The sequence below is a fragment of the Motacilla alba genome, chromosome 1 (genome assembly GCF_015832195.1).
Source record: "Motacilla alba alba isolate MOTALB_02 chromosome 1, Motacilla_alba_V1.0_pri, whole genome shotgun sequence".
Taxonomy (NCBI): Eukaryota; Metazoa; Chordata; class Aves; order Passeriformes; family Motacillidae; genus Motacilla; species Motacilla alba.
This window is the reverse complement of record NC_052016.1, coordinates 70,892,657-70,914,649: the sequence shown is the minus strand read 5'-3', so window position 1 is coordinate 70,914,649 and position 21,993 is coordinate 70,892,657.

Genomic DNA, 21,993 nt, shown 5'->3' with positions numbered 1-21,993 from the left:
TTTAGCATGAATTGGAATACAGATACCTGTGAGAAATAATGCCATAATTTAAAGACAGAAAAATAGATTGATTTTTATCATCAGAATCGTTTTTATAAACTAATCTGAAATTCCTGAGCAGAAATTCAGATAGAAAGACAATTCTGTCTCCTAGAATACTGGAAGAAATAACAGTAAACAGACGTAGTAAAACAGTCCAGAAGATGATACTGTCAAGCTTTATAGTTCTTCTGCTTGTCAGAGATTTTTCACAAATCCTTTAGCTTTGAACCTTTGCATGTTTCTTCTGTATCTCCTAAATAGTTTAATATAATACAGAAATTTTAAAACTGTCCTTTTTTATATTACCCATCTATGGGACAACCTGTCTGAAAGTGAAATGAATATGCTTAGGAGTATTGTGCATTCATGGTAGCATATAACGACTACAATTATTAGTATGTCCTTTAGTATGCTGGAAAATTAGTGAGATGTTTCACAGTCCTCTAAACTTTGTACAGAAGAATATACAGAGCTTATTAAGAGTGATGCTTTGTTTTAATTTAATTTCAGTGGATAATTCTATTCCCATTTATAAATAGTAAATAAAACTGGCTGTGATTGTAATTGAAAAATAAGTGCTGCAATATCTACAATTTCAACACATGGATGATGCCCTACAAAAATAACAATTTATTTTTGAACTCCTGTTTAACACTAGACATTGTGACAAGATTTGTCCAATAGTGTATAACTTTTCTTTTTGTTATCAAAGAAAATGTCATGTTTTGCTTTCAATTTCAGAGTAACAATCTTATATCTGAGTTCAGGGACTGCATTTTCAAACCATCATATTTTAGTGTGAACTAAATATGTGTGAACTGACAAGCTGATATATTAAAAATATGAAAAAGTCTATCAACAAAAAGTGTATCCGAAGGACCTTTTAAAGTAACCCTAAACTGATTGTAAGCTTATGATATTGGAACTGCTCACACCTATCTCCTAAAAGATGTCTGTAGATTTCACATATATTTCATAACAGCCTAAGTAATGCAGGCTAACCCAATTTTTGCTGTATCACACTTGTCAAGGCACCCAGGTGATCTATGCAATCATATGGATTTATGATCCAAGAAAGTAGAAATTCTGTGAGGGGATCATAATAGAGAGAAACACTGAAAGAAATACCAGTTCCACACAGAAAGTAAGAATCGGTTTCTGATAAGTACTTTCAGTTCAGATATGTTCATACTTTCAGAACCATTTCTTTTATAGTGAGTGTCTTCTTAAACTTCTTAAAATAGTTATAAAATAGATGTTCTTTTCCCATTAAACAATAAGATCAACCTAATGGGAGAATAGAGCTCATTTTTACTCCTGGGATTTTACTTACTTAAGGAGATTGTTGCAGTTTGCTTCAGTCACCATCCAGTGCAAATCCTCTGGCTAAGTGCCAGATCAAAGAACTACAGTACTGTTCAAAGTGCTGTAAGCTACAATCTGATTTCCAGAGGCATGAAAGAAAATGGAAGGGAAAAGCAAAGAAGTAAAAGACAGACAGATTGCTTAAGGTTATAGTATAGTGGCAAAACCCACTGATATACAGAAAAAAGCAAAACAACAAAGGCACACTATAACTCTCTGGTAGTATTTCTATTTTCATTCCAGTAGGGAAAATATAAAAAATAAAAATAAAAAATTGATCCAAGTACATGATATAAGCACAATATTGGCAATGGACAGAAAAGATCAGGAAGTATCTGGAAGATTGGACTTCTTGGTAAAAATATATTCTCTAAATCTGAAAACCCATGGCTATGAATTTCAGAGAACTCAGGAAAAAGTCCTGGCAAGTGATGGCTGTAACAACCCAGTTGCACAGTGGTTTTGAGTCAGTAATAAAAAAGCTTGTCTTGCTACTGTGGGTATTTTAAGACAGCAAATTACATTTTCACATCAAGTTCCAGTCTGAAGTTAAAATATTTAGCTTACAAAATTTCTATTGGTACATTTCCAGAAGGAAAATGCAGTGCTTTGCAGGTATGGTGGGTAGAACTGTCCTCTAATGCTCAGCATCTATTTTAAATCTATTTTAAAGGTGATTATTTTATTCTAGGCTCTTCAGCTTCTTCAGTGTTACATGGCTGGAGAATTTCATCCTGCAGGATTGCTTTTCCTCTTTAATTGTAAAAAGGAAAATAATAGGTCTAAATGTATGGTTACATGATTCAGTTCAAACAAGTTTTATTTTATTGGTTTTAATACTTGAGGTACAAAATCTTGTGGAATGAAAGGGAATATCCTTGTGCTAGAAGTCTGGCAGAAAGGTGCTCCTGTCTAAGAGAGGTGACCCCATGATGATGATGATGGTGGCTGTACCAATGGCAGCCTTTCTCGCCCCAAAATTTTTCAAATTCTTTCACCTAGAAGAATGTATTGAGAAACTCTGGGCTCTAGAACAGTGAGCCAGCTGACATCTTGTGGCTTTTCATAGCCTGATAAAAGCTTCTCTCCCTCTGCAGTATTACCCTCTTGCTTTAGCCATAGCAGCAACTCGAAGTCTAACCATATTTACTCTGGATGCTAGTGTGGAATCTCATAGGGAAACTGTTACCTCTACTATCACTTGCTGGAGTGTTGGGGGTGTAACATTCTCCAAATCCTGGTATACAATAAAAAATGTGCAGTTTAAAAGAAATGAAGCACATGGGAATAAAGTATGTATTCAGACAAAAGAAGAAAAGTATTTTCTAGCTTGCAGGTATATTGAAACTTAATAATTCCAAGCAAAATAGAAAATTAAGAACTACAAGAGAAGTAGGAACTACAAGCAAAACTGATGTATAATTGAGTTGAGTCCCACTGGGAGACATTCACCTCAGAATTCGTACTTGAACAGATCTAATTCTTGCTTCAAAATTATGTCAATGCTGTTTATACTACTAAATTTGAGAAAGAAAAAGATGAAAAAGAAAAAATAGAAAGAGAAAAAATAAAAAAGGAGAAAAGTAAAGGAAACAAAAGAGAAAAAAGAAAAGAAAAGAAAAGAAAAGAAAAGAAAAGAAAAGAAAAGAAAAGAAAAGAAAAGAAAAGAAAAGAAAAGAAAAGAAAAGAAAAGAAAAGAAAAGAAAAGAAAAGAAAAGAAAAGAAAAGAAAAGAAAGAAAAGAAAAGAGAAAGCTGAATTTCTGTGTATAGTTTTAGACTCATTTGAGAAGAGAAAACAAACCAGTTACTTTGCTGAGAAGATTCAGTCTCTAGATTAATTTAGAAAGATTTCTTTGGGTTTTGACTTTTGCTTTTTTTCCTATGCAGAGACACAGATTGCAGTTAATTTTGCTACAAGTCCAAAAATCTTCAAACAGCAAAATGGAAAAACGTGAAGTTGTGTAAAAACTGAAACTCATGAAACTTGTTTATTGATACTTCTCTACTTACAACACATTTCTGAGATGCCAGCATTATTTTCTGTTCATAGTGATATATGTTTCAGGATGAATAACGACACTATAATCCTGTATTAGACAGTTCATCGCAGTTATTTCCATTTACTTAAATTATGTAAAAAAAAGGATGGTGTACAAGGACTACAGAAGACCTCCTGCCATTGGCCATAAGAAAAAAATTGGAAGAAGCTGCGACACTGGAAGAATATTTGGCAATACCGTTAAATAAAAGAGGATCAAAGAATGGTGTCTCTGAGTAAAAGTAGCATCCCCAGTGTCACCTCTCTTTACTGTGTTATTCTCTGTAGCTGTGTTATTCTAGAAAAAATAAAACCAAAGAAAACCAATAAAAACTAACCCCAGACAATCAAAAACATTCAGGGAAGACATCAGTGATTTTACTGACTATAGTTGGAAATGTTTTGTCAGCAGGGAACTTCAGGTATGTGTTCTGTGAAGAGAGGCTGGGACTGCCTTGCATGTTGTAGATCATGGCTAAGCCCATAAGCCCAGGTGGTGGCTTCTCAGTGATAACATATTCAAGAAAGCCAGGAGTGAAAAGTGAGAAACAGCCCTGCAGGCAGCAAGGCTTCACAAGAAGGTGGTTGGGGAGAGAGGGAGGGAGCAGGTGCTCCAGACATCAAGGCAGTGATTCCCTTGCAGCCCATGAAGAACCAGCGGAAGCAGATATCCCATTGTAGGGGATATCTCATGGATGATCACACACTGCAGCAGACGAACAGGCCTCTAAAAAAGCTGCAGCCTGTAGGATAGACCTATGCTGGAGGAGAGCAAAAGTGTTAAGAGCAAGAAAAGCAGAGAAAACCTGTTACCCACAACCCCTAACTCCCCGTCTTTTCTGTGCCACTCAGAAGCGGGAGGTAGAAGATTCAGTAATAAAAGAGTGAATCTGAACCTGGGGAAGAATTTGTGTGTGGAAGAAGGTGATTTATATTTCTTTTGGTTTTTTTTCACCATTCTACTCTGTTTCAAATTAATAATAAATGAAATTAATATTCATTGAATTGAGTTCTGTTAGAGCAACTGGCAAATCATGTCCCTTTCTTTATCTCAACCCATCAGCTTTTTCAGCTTATTTCTTCCCCTTGTAATGTTGTGGAGCAGAGAAGAAAAGAGCAGCTGAGTAAGGGTCAGGCAGGTGACCAAGATCACTCCACCATGATGATGAAACAGGGTCTCTGATCAGTAGCCCAGTCTGAAAATTTGCACATTACTCTTCTCTTGTTTAAAAGTAGTGGTGTACACAAAGATAGAAGCTATAAGAAAAAGCGTTAATCACTTTCTCAAGGTCTGAAGAGAAAATTCTTTCAGTGCAATGTCAGACCCAAACTGATGAATAAAAAAAGTATTTTTAGGAAGCTCCAGTTTGTACTCTGTTAAGTCATGAACATCTACTTTTGTAGATTCAGAAAATGTTATGGTCATTCAGCCTAACCTCTTGTGTGACATGGGCAATAGTATCTTATTCAGCAATTTCTGCAATTAGTCATTAGCCTAGAAATCCTGTCTTTACTTTTTCTGATTTAGATCTACTACTGACTATTGTGTTTACAGGCTAGCCATTATTTTAATTAAAAATAAATATTAGCTGGTGAGATTTGAAAATTTTTGAAATCGTTCCTTTAAATCTCATGTGTGACTGTGTCTTTTATTATTCTTTGGTGATTAGTTCCTAGATGTCATGGAGGTAGCTGCCTATATGTTGCTTGTAGCCCTGCTCTTTCTTGTAGTCTCTTGTTAATGTGGCAAGAAAAAAATAGCAATTTTGTTACCTCATTCCCACCAATCCAGATATCAGCGCCTGATTTAACCTTCCATTAAAAATGCCAGCCTGTAAAAATACAAGCACTTTTTACATTACTGTGGAACTTGAAATACCAGAGTCACATTTAGCTGCTCTAACTCATTATTTTAAAAGAGTATATTGTGCAGTACAGTGAGGTGAGAGATGGTAACATTTTCTGATAGATCAAATATATACCATAAATCTGTAAAGGCTAAGGAGTTCAGCTCCCCTGCTTTTGACAGGAGATCTGCCAAAAAGTTACTGAATACACATAATTTCTGATACTATTAAAATAAGCTGTCCCCAACTGCAGGCTGAATAAGTCTTCATTTAATAAAAACAAGTACCTCAGTTAGCATACTATTTTAGAATTTCTTATTGCAGCATAGAGTGTATTTCTTCTTTGTGTTAAGAACTTCTAGTGCATAGATCAGAGGAATAAAAAAATAAGCAAATTAAAAACACAATTCCCATGCTATCTTTGTAGTAGAATTTGAGCAGCCCTGAAAGATACCCTGCACACGTGCATACACCCACAGAGAAGGCTGTGGGTGGTAAATTCATTGACAAGCAGTTAAAAATAAAAGGCAAAGCCCACTTGGTTAATTGCTCATGTTGCTTGCTTTCACAGTTGGCATTTTCTCAAATCAAAATGAAGTGCTCTGTTCCAACATAGACTTTTAAGACAACAGAAATGTTGAGCTGTTTACAAACCAAGTAAACCATTTCCTGAAATTTTACAACTAGTATATCTTTAACTTTCACATGTAACATGTGTAAGAATCAGGAGAACAATAACAACAACCATCAGTTTTAAAATTTTAGGTGGATGCATAAATATAAACTAAGTGGTTTGTTATCAGTGTCTCAATACAATGACACCTACATGGAAATCAGGTAATTTGAAGTTGGTATGTGATACAGTAGGATGAAAAACCTAAATTTTTTTCACTGCTTTCCAGAGAGCATTATACAGATATTTGACTCAGCTGATTAGAGCACTGTGCTAATAGTCTCAAGGTTACGGGTTTGATCCCTCCAAGAGCCATTTATTTAAGAGCTGGACGTGGTGGCTCATGTGGGTCCCTTCCAACTCAGAATATTCTGCAATTCCTTGAGTAGCCAAGAGTATCTCACACATACTATGATGAGAGCAGCTGTAGTTCTTACGAGGCCCAACTGGTGAGTGGACCAAAACTATTCCCTCAATTAACACTGTTTTCTCAATTGATTGATCTGATTAGCGAGTAAGAGCAGCCCTCTTTTGGTATGCAGCTGGTGAATGATATACACCAAGTACTTCATTTCTCCACTGACTATAATTGAATCTTTGAATGACGCAGTCAGATTTCTTCATCTGCATTGTTGATTTCAACAGCTGGATAAGATGAATCTCCATGCCATACTTATCCACAAATTCTTGGAAGGCATTAATAACAATTTAACTGCACAGAAGATGTAGAAAACATCTTGAGGATGTGATTCTAATAAACTGATTTTATTCCATTTAATTGAGAACTGGTTGGGAATATGGATGTGGAACCTACCTAGAAAGACTAAGTATGAAATGGCTACATTTATAATCTTCAAAATTGGATAGTGGAAATACTGCAGAACCAAAACAGGAATGCAAATTTCAAGGGAAATAAGAATTTGTATGAAAAGATTTGCCAGAAACGGTGAGCCTTGTGAAGGAAAATATGAATTGTTATGAGTGATAAACCTGTTTAAGCTGCATGTTTTCATGATAAACCTGGCTAAACTGCATGATTTTGAGCAAAAGAAGAAAGTATTCAGAAAATGGAAACTGTTTAGCTGAAAAGAAGACAAAAATATGTTAATAGTGACTACAGCTACTTAATGGAATACCTTATCTTTTGGAGTCCCTTCTAAACTTATGATTTATGAAGTACAATGACCTTTTGCAAAGTGTCAGCTTACATTTATATGAATACCATAGTTAGCTTAAATGATTTTTTGTTCCCCAATTCCTTTTGTCATCCAGGCTGTTCTTTTAACTTACCCTCTAACCTCTAGGCATGTTGAGATGCAGTTTAATCAATCAAAAATATCCTGAGGACCAAACTGAAACTGGTTTCCATTAGTTGGGTTATTTTTGTTTCATCTTCCTCTCAGTTTTTACTGATTTACTGCAATATATTAAACTGGAATAAATAGAAGTTAAGATTAGTTGGTACAAACAGATGTTGAAAATTCTTATGAAATTCATACTGTGTACTGAAATGAACATTTCCTCCCCCTCCCCCCCGCCCCCAGCTACTTATTTTTAATTATATATTTAAATATTAGGGGCATATTTTCCACCTGATAATTCATTCAGCAGATTGCACCATAACTTCTGGTTTCTAATTAGCTGTATGACTTTTTTGCTATGTAGATAAAATACAGAATGAAAAATCATCTGTGGCTGTGGCTCCCAGTCTTGAGATAATCATTTTCTTTCCATTTATTTCCTCTTTCTTTTTATTTGAATCTTATGGTAGAAGTGTCCAGCTACATAAATGTGCAAGACCTGATGGCAGACAAATAATAACACCAGCGCCTGTGCAGAATTACAGCTTATAAGAAACTCAAAAACAGCTGGAACAGTAAGCAGCAGCCAAAGTCTGGAGTGTCACTGAGCACACAGAAGTGAGGACAGTTGGGTTGGTGAGGTAAGCAAACATGTTCATAGGCCTCCAAACAATTCAGAACTGTGAGGACTGTATAATAATGAATGGTAAACACTTATTTTCAGGCATGCATTACCTACTTGCCAGAGTGTTTAGAATTGATAAAATAGATTTATTTGTGGTATTTTTTTAAAGACTCCTGTCTATCATGTTTTATTCATGTTGTCACATTTTTAACTGTTTCTTGTTGAATAAAAAAAAAAAGAAAGTTTGTTTTCCCTGATTCTATTATTCTACAAGGAAAGTAACACACTACATTATTATGTAGTGTGTAACAGTAACACACTAATTATTTCTTCATTAATGGAAGAATATAGAATATATTTAATTAAATATATTTCTGGACCAGAAATACCTGTCAAGGATATCCCTCTTTTCAATAATGACAAAAACCAGCATTACATCTGTACTCTGTTTGACTCAAATGGATCTGGAATGGTGAAAGCACAGCTGAGACAGCACAGGAGATTGAACTCAATTATGTGGACAGGAAGTTCAGGTGGATGTTTCAACACGGTGTCTTAGACTGATAGTGTTGAATACTGATGCTAGAATTCTATGCATTTCATTTTCTAACAGAAGTATTGTGTTGGTGTGTTTCTGTTTTTGTTTTTGTGGGAATTTTTGTTTGTTTGTTTGATTTGTTTTTTGTTGTTTTTAAAGTTTCTAGGAAGATGAAATTGTAGTTGTCTAATCAGCGCTAGTTTCTGGTGCATTTGTGTATTAATTTTCAAGTCTTGATTTTTTTGCTTTTCCTTTAGAGGCCCTTTGAAACTTTTATTGAATACATACACTCCTATTTGAGTTCCAGAAGTGTTTTCAATCATTCTAAGTACTTCATATATATCTGTCAACTCATGAGCTCATGATTGCAAAGTATCTTTTGCTACAGGTGTTGAAGTCAGTAATAGAACTTTATTGAAATGATTACTCATACCAAAAAAAAAAACAAAACAAACCAAACCAAACCAAAACAAAAAAAAAACAAAAACAAAAACCAAACCTGAAATGCAACTATCCACAGAATCAGTAGATTTCTTTTTCCCTTGTATTTCTTCTCTGCCTTTACAATTGTTTGGCCTCTGGTCCTAGTGTAGTTTCATTGCCTACACATTTGATAGCTATGAAATATTTATTGCCAGAGAAGAAAAGGAAAAAAAAAAAACCAACAAACACATTCTGTCCTAATTTATGTTCTGGTACTGTCACTAAATCTTACAAAAGAAGCATCTTACAATCTGTAGAGGAAAAACATCTAAGTTAACCTTTAAATACTTTAAATAGTTGCTGCCTTCTGTTTAAGTGAAACATACTGAAGGAAACTTCCTTACAAACTGTTCCTGAAAGTTGCAGAGGATAATGTGTCCCTTTAAAAGCCAAAATAAACATGTACAATAACTGAAAATACTCTATTCTTGAAAATATTATCAAATCCTATGCACAGATGGATTGAGAGTTTAATTACAGCAACCTTTGAGTGTCATAGACATCACTGTTCTCTCAGAGCTGGATAAACAGCAACAAAAATATCCACCAGTATCTAGTTTGACAGATAAATATGTTATGATTGCAACAAGATGTTATTTCATTTATGTCACCCAAACATCCAAAAAAAAATTTCAATACCCTTACTATTGGAAGGATGTCTATTTTTAGATATCCAGTGGTGTATTTCAAGTAAAGCAACAATAATTATCAATTTGCAAAGGCCTAATTAATATTTGAGTTTACTTAAAATGATGTTCTGAGTACTTGCTTTTTGGTGCATATATGGAAACACACACACCACTGAATTCTCCTTAGAGCATGCCCACTGCTGAGATGTTTCATCTCAACTAAAGAGCTTTCCTGTAGTAGCATTCCAGTAATAGTCTATGGTCATTTATACAGAATTGCAACACATTGCCATGTATTTTTCTAATATAGATCTAAATGTTTTGTAAAGATTGGAATGAATCTTACTATGGCAATCATGAATACAATGGAAATAATTCTCCCTTTATTTTTGGTGTTTTCTTTACCAAATAAAAAACAAAACCTCTCTATTTTGTGCTAAAATATGAAATTTGAAAACAAAACCAGAAGATAAATAAGCTAAACATATATTTTACATATAAAATATATTTTCAAAACCACAGGTAGTGAATAATAATTTATGCCAGCATCCCAGTGCCACAGTGGAACAAAACAACCACCATTGTGAAGAAAAGCACTCAATTAAGTAAATATCATTCTAGAGAGCTTATGGGATAGTAATGTACAATGTCACAGCACATGTTATTTTATTATCCTCAAAATAATATACAACACATACCATCTTGTACATAACAGTACATATTTGTAGGTTCTGCTTGTGTATATTTGGCTCCTACTTTATTCCAAGAGTCAGTGGGGATTTGCACTTCCCTTCAGCTTCTGCAATATCTTTCAGTAATTAGGAAATGTTTAAATGGGTGAATGCAGACAAGCTGAATTTATCCCACTAGTGCTTAGAAGTGGCTATGTGAGCCAGCTGTGGTGGGGAAGACAGTTACTTTGATGTTGCACTGTGCATGAGCTAGTATATCCTACTATACCGTATAACTTTGGATCAGAAATGTTTATGTGCCATCAATACTTTAATATCCCCATGGAATAATTTAGAATCAGGATGAAATGTTTGGTTTCTGAGGGAAATATGAGGACAGTTATGTTTTCTTCATGTTCGTAAAAAATTCAAAATACATTGGTTGATTTATGCTCTTCATGATAACATAAACTGAGCAGAAAGAAGACAAAGTTCACACTCTAGCTTCTACTTTAACACTTGGAAAATTCACTAATCTAGAAAACACACTGAAATTGTTTGCAAGTATGACAAAAGTGTGTCTGATTTTGTTGCTGAACAGAAGGGGGGCTGATTAAGTGTTTCATATTCAGCATGTAAGCTTGAAAAAGGACCATTCTACACTTCTCAGACATTTTATTTCTAAATGCAGATTTTTTTTTTAAATTCACAGTTTTGAGACTTTGGTATTTTAATTTTCCTATCCCATTTTAAAAGATCAGTGTGGAAGGACTTGACATAATTATTACGTCTCCCCTGTGTTTTATGGATAAGACTTATATAGCCAGGTGCTTCTTGTAACCACTTTTAATCATTCATTTCTAAAAAGGCAATTATAAATTCCCTATCCATGGTAAACATTTAACCTCTCATGTCAGGAGGGCCTATCTTGTTGTTCTAAAGAGATTTTAGCTGTGAAGTGAAGATGGATTGAATTAAGTGTTTCAGCTCCCTGGAAATTATATGAGCATCCTACCAATATCACTCTTATCAGAAAACTATTTCAACTCTTCTGCCTTAAATAGTATCAGTCCTGGATGTGTACAGGGAGGGGAAGAATTGCTTTAAAAAAAATTTCACTACCAACTGTCCCTCAAAAGGTACAAAGTGACATTGCTGTTGAATAGAAGGAGCTGACTCTTATCTGTGGTTAATAGCATCTTTTGCTAGCCCCCATTCAGCTGCCAGTTAGCACAAAGCCACGTCTGCACGACTTTTAAAAGGTCTGCATTAATACACCCAGACAATCAATGGTTTCTGCCCCTTCCACAAGGACATTGGTTTGTTACCACTGCTAGATGCTGTCAACAGAAAACGACACAGGAGTCACAAAAGGTAAAACGGTGTCAATTTAATCAGAGAATAGACAAAAGGCAAACAATGCTGTCCTGGAAAGGGGTATAGCAAGGAGACTCAGAGGTTGGCGTAAGCCACACTTGGCAGGTCCCAGTGAAACCAGATTGAAATTCAATGATACAAAATCCAGCAATGTGACACACAGGATGAGAGCTGTTGTTTCTATTCAATTAAAATCAGTGACTGCTGCTGGCGTAAAATAAATTTGACAAAATACCAAGAGAATCTGTATTGTAGGTCAAACTATTTTCCTTCTAAACTGAAAGAAAATAATAGTGGGAAATGAGTTAGTGCAATTGTTGTCTAAATTACACAAAATAATAATAAAAAAGTCATTCTGCAATTTCCTGTTCACTGTGAAGTTAAAAAAAAAAAGCTCTACTGATTGAGCTGATTCCACTATAAAACTAAGCAATTTAAAGTGTTAACGTATTTATGAAAATAGGCTGCAAGAATTTGAAGATTTTTCTGTTTGAACTTCACACTGTGTTTTGCACATAATTTCTCAAAAATTTGTTTATTTTTGAGGATTTATAGAAAAATAACATGATCTTCTGTCGGAACCCAGGACACCCCTCTGGGTGCCCTGGATGGCCCGAGCCCCTGGCAGGGGGCTCTGAGACCCTGGCATGCAGCCAAGGACACGTGGGGTTTTGATCTTAGCCCATGGAGCAAATTACCAACTCTGTATGAAGAATTACAAGCCATACAAGTTTAGGTAGCATAGTAGAGATAATCACGAGGTGAAGGGAAAAGTTTTTGAGTGCTGTACAGGGGGGTTTTAGACTCTGTACTGGGAGTTTGAGTTTTGTACATGGGGGTCAGGAGTTCTAAGATGGAGGGATTTGGGCATGCCCTGTCCTCCTTCTTTCTCCTTCCTAACCTTCATGTTCAGGGTGATGTAGGCACTCACAGATTGGTTTAGAGTAGATAGTCACTGTTCAATATGGGTAGTAGGTATTGGGGAAGAACTGTAAACATCTAATACATAATGTATGATATAAAAGATGGCACCAACCCCATGGGAAGTCAGTGTGCCTCTGGCTGACCTGCTGAGCGGACCTCGGCAGCTCAGGAAGAAAATCTTTTAGATAGCATTCAAGAAACAACCTTGAGACCTACAGCTGAAGACTATTGAGTCTTTCTTTGGAAGCGTGGGTTGGAGAAGAGACTTTTCCATCTTCCGGGATCCCCCCAATCAAGGGGTGATACTGGCAATCTCCCTTCTGATTTGTGAAAAAGTTGGTTTTAAACACAGTCCAGTTATGCATTTCTGTAATGTGTGTGTCCTATACTGATAGGATACTGAAGGCTGACTGTATGTCAACTCAAAGTTTGCAGCTTCCTCCTTCCTCTCTGAGGTGAGTCTTGTAAGGAAAGCTTGGTGCTCAGCCAGGGAGGGATCCAAATGGTGTCTGATCTGATCTGCCTTGGTTAGGAGAACAAATCTCACATTAGGAGAATGACTCTCACATGTCCTGTAGCCTAGATGCAAGTTTGCAAACATTTAGGCTGAGGTTCTCTTTGTCTAATGTTGAGGACCAAGCAAGTGTTCTTTTCTAGCTGATGTAAATCCAGAGAGTTATTCAGTATTCTGAAGTTCTGAATCAACTAGAGACACCTTATGTCTCTCTCTTCTGCACACACAAGAATTTTAAAGGTTGATTTTCTTATATTATTTGGTCCTTTGTGTATGTACATGGAAACAATCATGGTGAATGATAATTGTTATCCTTCTGAAATCTCCTGAGATTCTTTTTTCTTCTATGGAAACTATTAAGAAGGGAAGACATTGGAAAGAAAAAAAATCTTTATGGTTTTGAAAATATGGATTTAAATTAAGAATGCAAGATGCTCAAGATGATATAACTGCTATGGTCAGGTGAACCAGCTGTTTATCAGTTATTGGTTTATCAATTATTGGTAATACATGAATGCTTACATTAATGAATTTTTGACTAATTAATCCATTTAACTTTCTTGTTCTCTTTTGCTGATTATTTTCAGTAGTAAAAAAAAGACTTCAGACTGTTTTCAAAGACCTTTATATATATATATATATATATATATATATATATATATATATATATATAATTTCTTGACCTACGTAATAAGTCTAGAACTTATTTGTGTATTCTGAAGACCTTTCTGGTCATCTGCCTTTCATTTCTGCCTGTAAACTACTTCAAAATAAATGAAAGTAACTGTAATCAAAATGACTTTGTAAGATGTAAAGTGATGAGGGCAGGTGCCAGCCTGGTAACAGCTCTTCAGTCATATGGCATTATGCTGTGGGAAACAGCTGGACTGTGATTTATGAATGAGGATTCGTTAAAAAAACATCAGTATTATCCTGTATGGACAATTACTCTGGTGGGAAGCCACCTAAACTCAAATCCAATATAAGGCAGACTGCTGGCCTTCTGAAATAATGTGGTCAGCTTCCTTGACGAGGGAGCATCTTGTGTTAGAAGCAGTCACAAGCAAGTGGACAGTGAAATGAGTTGAAGATGCAGCTGCCTAAACCTGATGGGTTGTTCAGGGCAAGTCATTTACCCTTGGCTTTATCTATCCTAACATTAGATACCTCAAAGAGAAGCCCTTACCATAAACTGAGCATGTCTCCAATAAAAAAAGATGGAAAGAAGCATGCACATTCCATAGAACTTTGGATGGGATCACTTGTGCCTTGGAAGTGCTCCTTTTTCTCTATTGACAACCATTTTGTTTTTCAGTCTGAAGTGCTAATTTTATGGAGCTTCAATATTATGTTCATTTCTGAGCAGCAACAAGTTCTATACAAAAGTAGTGCTTAAAAAAGGTATTTTAATGAGTGTTGCATTGTTGCATGTCAGATAATATCTTTGGAAATTATCTAGTCATTGTAATGAAAAAACTATTAAAAGTAAAAAAAAATTTAAGAAAGTTTTTCTATCTTGCAGTGTACAATCACTGGATCCCATATATGACAGAGATTTTGTATTTATATTTTTATCTATTTGAAGCAATAACTTTTCTATGGAATGTGAATTGAATTGATACTTTTGGTGGATCTGAACTGTTTTTGTACTACAAGTAACAACCATGAGAAGTTTGTAAATGTATGGACTTTTCTATTGATAACTCTGTCAGCAGATTTCTTTGATGTTATTGAGAATAAAATTTTTGAAAGCCACAGTATTTTTAAAAAGATATTTAAATTATAGTCACACACATGGTAGAAGACATCAGCTCCCCCCAAAAAACACTAATGAAAAAACAACTAAACCAACTGAACAAAAAAAACACTAAAGATCTTATTTTTTATTCCTAGTTTTTGTTGGGTATTTGTTGGAACTGTGTGTGTGTTCATGCACATGGCTCTGCATGTGTGTGCATGTGTCTGTGTCTGTGTCTGTGTGTGTGTAAATGCATTCCAAGCGTAGCAACTATGGGCAACGTTCCTGTTTTGTCACGAGCCTTGATTCAAGACTTTTTCCAGACAGCCAGCATCTTTTTCACTCTTGAGGGAGAAGTTTAACATAGGTCAAGTACCTCCTGAAAATTCTTATTTAGTTCTTAAGGGAGTCGGAGTCTAGATTATTTCTTTATAAGGATATCTACACAGCAAAAGTCTAAATTTACTATGATTAATCCCACCCTATGAATATGTTTGAGGAGAGATGTTACACTTGGTTTTGATACAAATGGTAGCAAAATCTTACTTATGGAGCTCCAACAGACAGTCAAAGAAATACAGTGATTTTTGTCTAGACTTCCTTAACCCATACTAGTCTTTTATTTACATATGTTGAAATGCAAAGGAGGAGTTTTGATTTGTTGTATTTTGAAAGTAGGACAATAAGTACCTTAATTAATATGTTTTGGACATTAAACATCAAAACAGAAAGCAGTCTGATTTTGTTTCTGATCCAAACTTTTCATAGCATTTTTGTGGACTGTTGGATTTTTGACCCAAGAAGTGTATTAAGATGTCCGAAAAACCAAAGATATTTCAAAAGTAGTGACACAAAAAATTACATCTTTTCCTGTTTACAGATGAAAAGCTGCCTATTATTGATGTAGTAAATGGCTTTCAGTTTGAATGGATTTATTTCTCAGCTTCACTGACACCTCAGAGAAAAAGAGAATAGCATGCAAAAAACAAGTAATAAAGCATCAATTTTTAAAACACAAAGGGACTGGGACAACTTAGCCACTTATTACAAACCACTTTTCCATGGCTGTGCAAGATATAAGATTGAGTCTCTACAGAACTAAATTAAATAAATACAGTTCAGGACATATTTCTGATAGTTGTATCAGATATATGTATAGCTCAGATACACAGTACTAGTATCCCAGCTTATGCCCAAGACTAGTTTATAGCTATTTTGTAATTAAATATTAAACTTTATAAATTATATTTTTTCTATAACTTAATTCTGTGAAAAACATCATTTAACTAGATTCAGTTGGGAATGACTCTATTTGATCACAGGGGTTGTTAAAATAGCACACAACAGCAACTGAGTATTCAGACTGGATAAAACCCTAAGTAATCTGATATCATGGCTGACTGTTTTCAGCCAAGGACTTCCTGAAGCCCTTTCTGCCTGAACTATCAAAGAATGCTATTCAATTCTCATCACAACAATACTTTCTTAATCCTCCTTATTCCAAGAATTGCCTAGAATTTCTATAGTTCAAAAATACATTTCTGCTTATCTCAACACTGTGGTCATGAGATACGTATTGTCTGTTCTTCCTCTACAATGTAAACTGTACCAGACAACATTATAGACAGAATCACTGCTGAAATCTAGAAATCTACAGATCTACACATTGCTACATTTTCTACATCGCAAACAGTCAGATATTTTTCTTCTCAGGAAACCATCCTGTATTCTATTCTTGCATTTACTTTTCCACACCCTTATGAACCCTGGTACAATAGTTGCTTCGGGGAAATTCAGAGTTTGAGAATGTTATAGCAAAAGGGGAGGAGAATTACATAAAGGTCTGTAAATTGAGAGTTGTTGCACTTTATGAATGCACCTTAAAACCTCTGCAAGAGTGAAAATGTAACAATTGAATGAAATAAAATAGGGTGAAATTGAGGTCTCTGTTAGGAATCTTCACCAGTACGTGGGAGAAATAGGTCCTGAAACATGCACATATGGAGGATAATATTATTTTCAAGAGGTAACAAGAGTTGAAAAACCTGAGCACCTGTGAGAGAATATAAAATAATCTCTATGTATGAAGAGGAGCGGAGCTGAGCCCTGAGAGACAGATGGAAAAGAGCTACTTAAGAAACGTCATCATACGTTGACTTTAAAGTCTTTATTCAGTTGCTTTTCCTGTATTGAAATTTTATTTGTTTCAGATTGTGATGTACAAAAATAGGGAAAGGAATGTGAAACCAGTGGAAATGTGGTCAAAGCAGAAGAAACAATTCTGGTGCAGCCTCACCTCAACAGCTGTGTGCAGTTCTGGGCACCACAACAAAAGAAAGATATAGAGCTATTAGAAAGTGTCCAAAGATGAACCATGAAGATGGTAAATGGCCTAGAGGGCAAGATGTACAAGAAGTGGCTGAGGTCACTTGATTTCCTTAGCCTGGAGAAGAGGAGCCTGAGGGGAGGCCTGATGGTTCCACAGCTTCCTCACTAGGGGAAGTGAAAGGGCAGGCACTGATCTCTCTGGTGGCCGGTGACAGGACTCGAGGGAATGGCCTGGAGCTGTGTCAGGGGAGGTTTAGTTTGGATATCAGGAAAAGGTTCTTCACCCAAAGGGTGGTTGGGTGCTGGAACAGACTCCCCACAGAAGTGATCATGGCACCAGCCTGGCAGAGTTCAGGAAGCATTTGGACAGCACTCTCGGACACATGTTGTGATTTCTCGGATGTCCTGTGCGGGGCCAGGAGTTGGACTTGATGATCCTGATGAGTGCCTTCCTACTCAGGATACTCCACAAAATACAGTTTAATAGTACATATATATAGAGAGGGAATTAATCTTTGGACTCTCTCAGAAACATTTCTGTCTTTGATACTATTAAACTGTGGATTCATACTATGACATCCCAATCTCCCTGCCATGTCCCTTTCCCTGGTTTCCTGTGTCTTTGGTGTAGAAGCTGAGATTTAGATTATTTTAATGGTCTTGTCCTGAACTTTATCCTGAAAGATAACTCAACACCTGCTGAATGAATTATGTACTAGTTACTAGAGACAGAAGCTCTCTTAGACCTTTCATTTTTATTTATAATGTACTAAATGGTGTGAATACCTTTCTGCAGAGTAGAAATTTTTATTCATGATAAATCCAGTACAGGGTAGATGCACAAATAGACTCTTTAAAAATATTAAAAAGACTCTTATAACCTGTAGGTTTAGTAATTCTTTGCTCTAAGTGGTTTCGTGTGTAAGTTTTCTGTATATTGAATAAAGCATTGAACAAACTCTGAAAGATCTTTCTCATTTCTTACTACCATGCATGAATGGACAAAATCAGCCAAGCAGGAAAATAAAGAGATAATGAGAAACTAAGAATCTGTTTGCATTCCCAAGGGGGTCTTTGTGTTCAGATATGATATTTCCACTGTACCTTTAGTAGTTAAAAGGTGGATTTCACTTGAAGTCCTGGGTGAAGGATTATTGACCCAGAAGAAAGGAAAAATAAGAAAGAAGGAAAATTATCTTCTTACCCAAAGGTTCAAAAAGTTTAAAACTAGATAGGTTTTTTTCTAAAACTCTCCATCTAAACTAAACCAAACCAAACCAAATCAAACCAAACTGTAAAGAAAACACACCAGAAACAGTAATAATAATTAAAAAAAAAACAACCAAAAAACCCCCAAACCCAAAAAAACCCCATTAAAATGGTATATTTAAGAAGTTGTTGTGCTCAGGGTTTTTTGGGTTTTTTGTTTGTTTGTTTGTTTTAAGATGGATAAACTGACAGATACTTGCAAATTTCCATGTTCACTGTTAAAACAAGAGGTGTCTTTTCTGAAGCAGTAAAGGGGTTGGAGTCTTTTCAGGATTATGGAGTAACATTTCTATTTGAGAGCTTACAAATTATTTAATTGTTTTTTAAAAACCATCTAAAGGATGTGAGGATTTACTGGATTTTTTAGGGTATTTAAGTACACTTACACTTACAAACAATCACTGCAACAACTAATCAAAAGTGTGAAGGCTTAGCATCTGAACTTGAATGAATGTGATTACACAACTTAAATGGATGCCTAAATACCTTTTGTATTTAATCAAATTTTTTTTATTTGTTGTGATGTTTCTACATGCTGAGGTAAAAACTTCTCTTTAATATCCTGCTTTTATAGAAACCATTTTTTTATCGCTTGATGTAATAGGAATAAATGTCATTGAAGACTGTGCTGAAGCTTACTGACAACTTCTGAAAAAGAATAGAGAAACAAGAATAACGTTTATCTGTTTATTCTGATCTAACATCAGCAATGTGGAGGTAGGCAAACCAAATTTTTATATCAGAACATAATTTTAAGATAAGAACACCTAAGATGTCATTAAACTCCTTCAGTTAGATAAGAGTTGCACTTGATATTATAATATGTTCATAGCACAGAGGAACAGTTATTCATTCACAGGCTACTCTTCCCCTGTTATTTGGCCCAAATCACCCCCTTGTCTGGCTTTTAAAACTCAGTTTTCAAAGGCTTTTCTTTTCATCCTTTTTCTTTGACTAATGAAAAATGTGCTGGGTGACATATTTCTATTCTATACAGCAGTACAGCAGCTATTTACCGCGTGTATTTGTCATAGAGTTTTGCTAATTGAAATGTAACATGCAGATTATGCGCATCAGAAACACCTTTCCAGTGACTAAATCCATGTTATTCAGAGTACAAGCATGATAGTGGTGGTTCCTTTAAGAAGTCTGGCTTTCTAAATCAGTTAAATATCCAACATCCCCACTTTGACACAAAATGTTTTCATAATAAACAAAAGTACATCACTTAAATTTTCTGTCTCTATCTATTATGAAAACTTGTGTAAAGACTTTGGTGATGCCTCACGGAACACTTCAAATGTTCCTTTTCTTTTTCCAAGTAGTTCTGCAAATATTATCAAGTATTTGTTTTCCTTTCTCATTTTAAGATGCACTATCTAAGACAAAAGGTGATGTATCTCTGTGATGAGTATTTCTCACCACAGGTAATAACTAAGGTAAGGTAGTAACTCATTATTTGTGTATGACATATATTCAGAGTCACAATATACACTATTATTTAATTCCTTTTATTATTTCAGGCAAGGAAGAGGGCATTAATGGCGGTATTTTCCATTTTGTTCATTGTAGATGAGAATGTCTTTGTCAGTCTTAAAATAATGTATCAAACCAGGAGCATGCCTAGAGGAACAGAAGGATTTTTTCTTTTTCTTCCCTCCCCTGCACCCCCACCTTGTTCCTCCCCAGGTTATGAAATAGAATAACTTTATCACTCTACTGTGTAGGTAACACAATCTCTATATGTGTGGGCTAAACATCAGATATGGCACAATTCCAGATTATGCTTAAGCCTTTTACTCTTTAGTGTGCACTGTTTTTATATTTTTTCTGTTAATTATATTTTCCTTAGATGACAGCTGACTGGTGAAAAGAAAGGGTGAAGACTTGTGGGAGTAGGAGTAGGCTGTTTAAATGTGATTGGAAGGAACTTAACTCTGCATAAAATTTTGTGTCTATGTTGAGTCAATTTACCACCCATGTACTTTTTACATGTAACTGAAAAAGAGACTGGAGGGTGTGAGGAAGACTATAAAATTTAATATTGTAAAGATATCAATTAAGAAAGAACTTAAAGTTGTTGGGTTTTTTTTTTTTTTTTTTTGTCGGTTTGGTTTGGTTTGGTTTTTTTTTGGTTTTTTTTTTTTGGTTTTTTTTGGGTTTTTTTTGTTTTTTTTTTTTTTTTTTTTTTTTTTTTGTTTTTGTTTTTTTGTTTTTTGTTTTTTGTTTTTTAAGCTGAAGAGAAGGTTAATGTTCCAGGAAATAAAAATTCTAAATGTTGTCTATTTTTTTGTCTCTAAGCATCCTTTACTGCATACTCTCAGTGAAATGTGGGTGGGACTGCACTTTACAGATATTGTATGAATGTTCTTTATTTTCCTATGTGGTTTGTTCAGAAATGAGAATAATGGGTTCCATGAAAGATCTTATGTCAAACTTAGATATAATAATATAAGGTTTTCTAAATGTAAATCAATGCACTGTGTTTTGTTTTCTTCTACCCCTGCCCTGAGCCCATTCCTGATCAATGAAACAAAGGAAGGTAAGGGAGCAGGAAGACATTGACAGTCACTTCAAAATGAAGGAGTTTTATGCCTACAGAACAAATACACTTGTTACATTTGTAGAATATCATGTACTCCATAAAATTATGCTGATTAAAACCAGGATTTGCTGTTTGAGATTTTAAGTACAGAGAGAATTTTCTGAGAATTTACAAGCAATTGTAAAATTGTAAAATCTTTTTCATCTGCATCTACCTACATATCGGACGAGGACTTTACTACGGCTCATACCTAAACAAAGAAACCTGAAACATCGGAGTTATCCTTCTACTAACCCTAATAGCAACTGCCTTCGTAGGATACGTCCTACCACGAGGCCAAATATCATTCTGAGGAGCTACCGTCATTACAAACCTATTCTCAGCAATCCCCTACATTGGACAAACACTAGTAGAATGAGCCTGAGGAGGATTTTCAGTAGATAACCCCACATTAACCCGATTTTTCGCTCTCCATTTCCTCCTCCCATTCGTTATCGTAGGCCTCACACTAGTTCGCCTCACCTTCCTTCACGAAACTGGATCAAGTTTGTTTCTCAGTATATGAGTTTATTTAAAGTGCTAATTTAAAATTTTAGCACTTTCTTATCAGAATTTGTCACAAATATTTTAAATTAAAAAATAGTTCTTCAGACCTGCTACTTATCAAAATCTCATTAAATGTTGTTACATAGGCATTACCTATAATCTACATACTCATTTTCAGATTATATTTTTTTCCTTTTCTAGTATTTTATATAAATGAAAATTTAGTTTCAGTCACTTGAAAGACTGACTATTTTTTTCCTCAAAACGTTACCTAATTTAACTGTTGAACACAATATCAGTACTACTTTTGAGGAGATATGTAGGCAACATTTTATTTACTTTGAAATTCTTTCTGCTCATGCTCCTTTGTTCTTTCAGATATATTCCCCAGTTCTACTTTTTTATGAAAGGACAGAGAAGTCTAGTTAGTACATCTTTTTTGCTGTACTTAAAGAAGTAAAGCAAGAGTTGTGTACCCCACAATTTTAATTTAATTCCCACAGATGCTCATTAGCTCAGACTTGGAAGGCTAGAACATT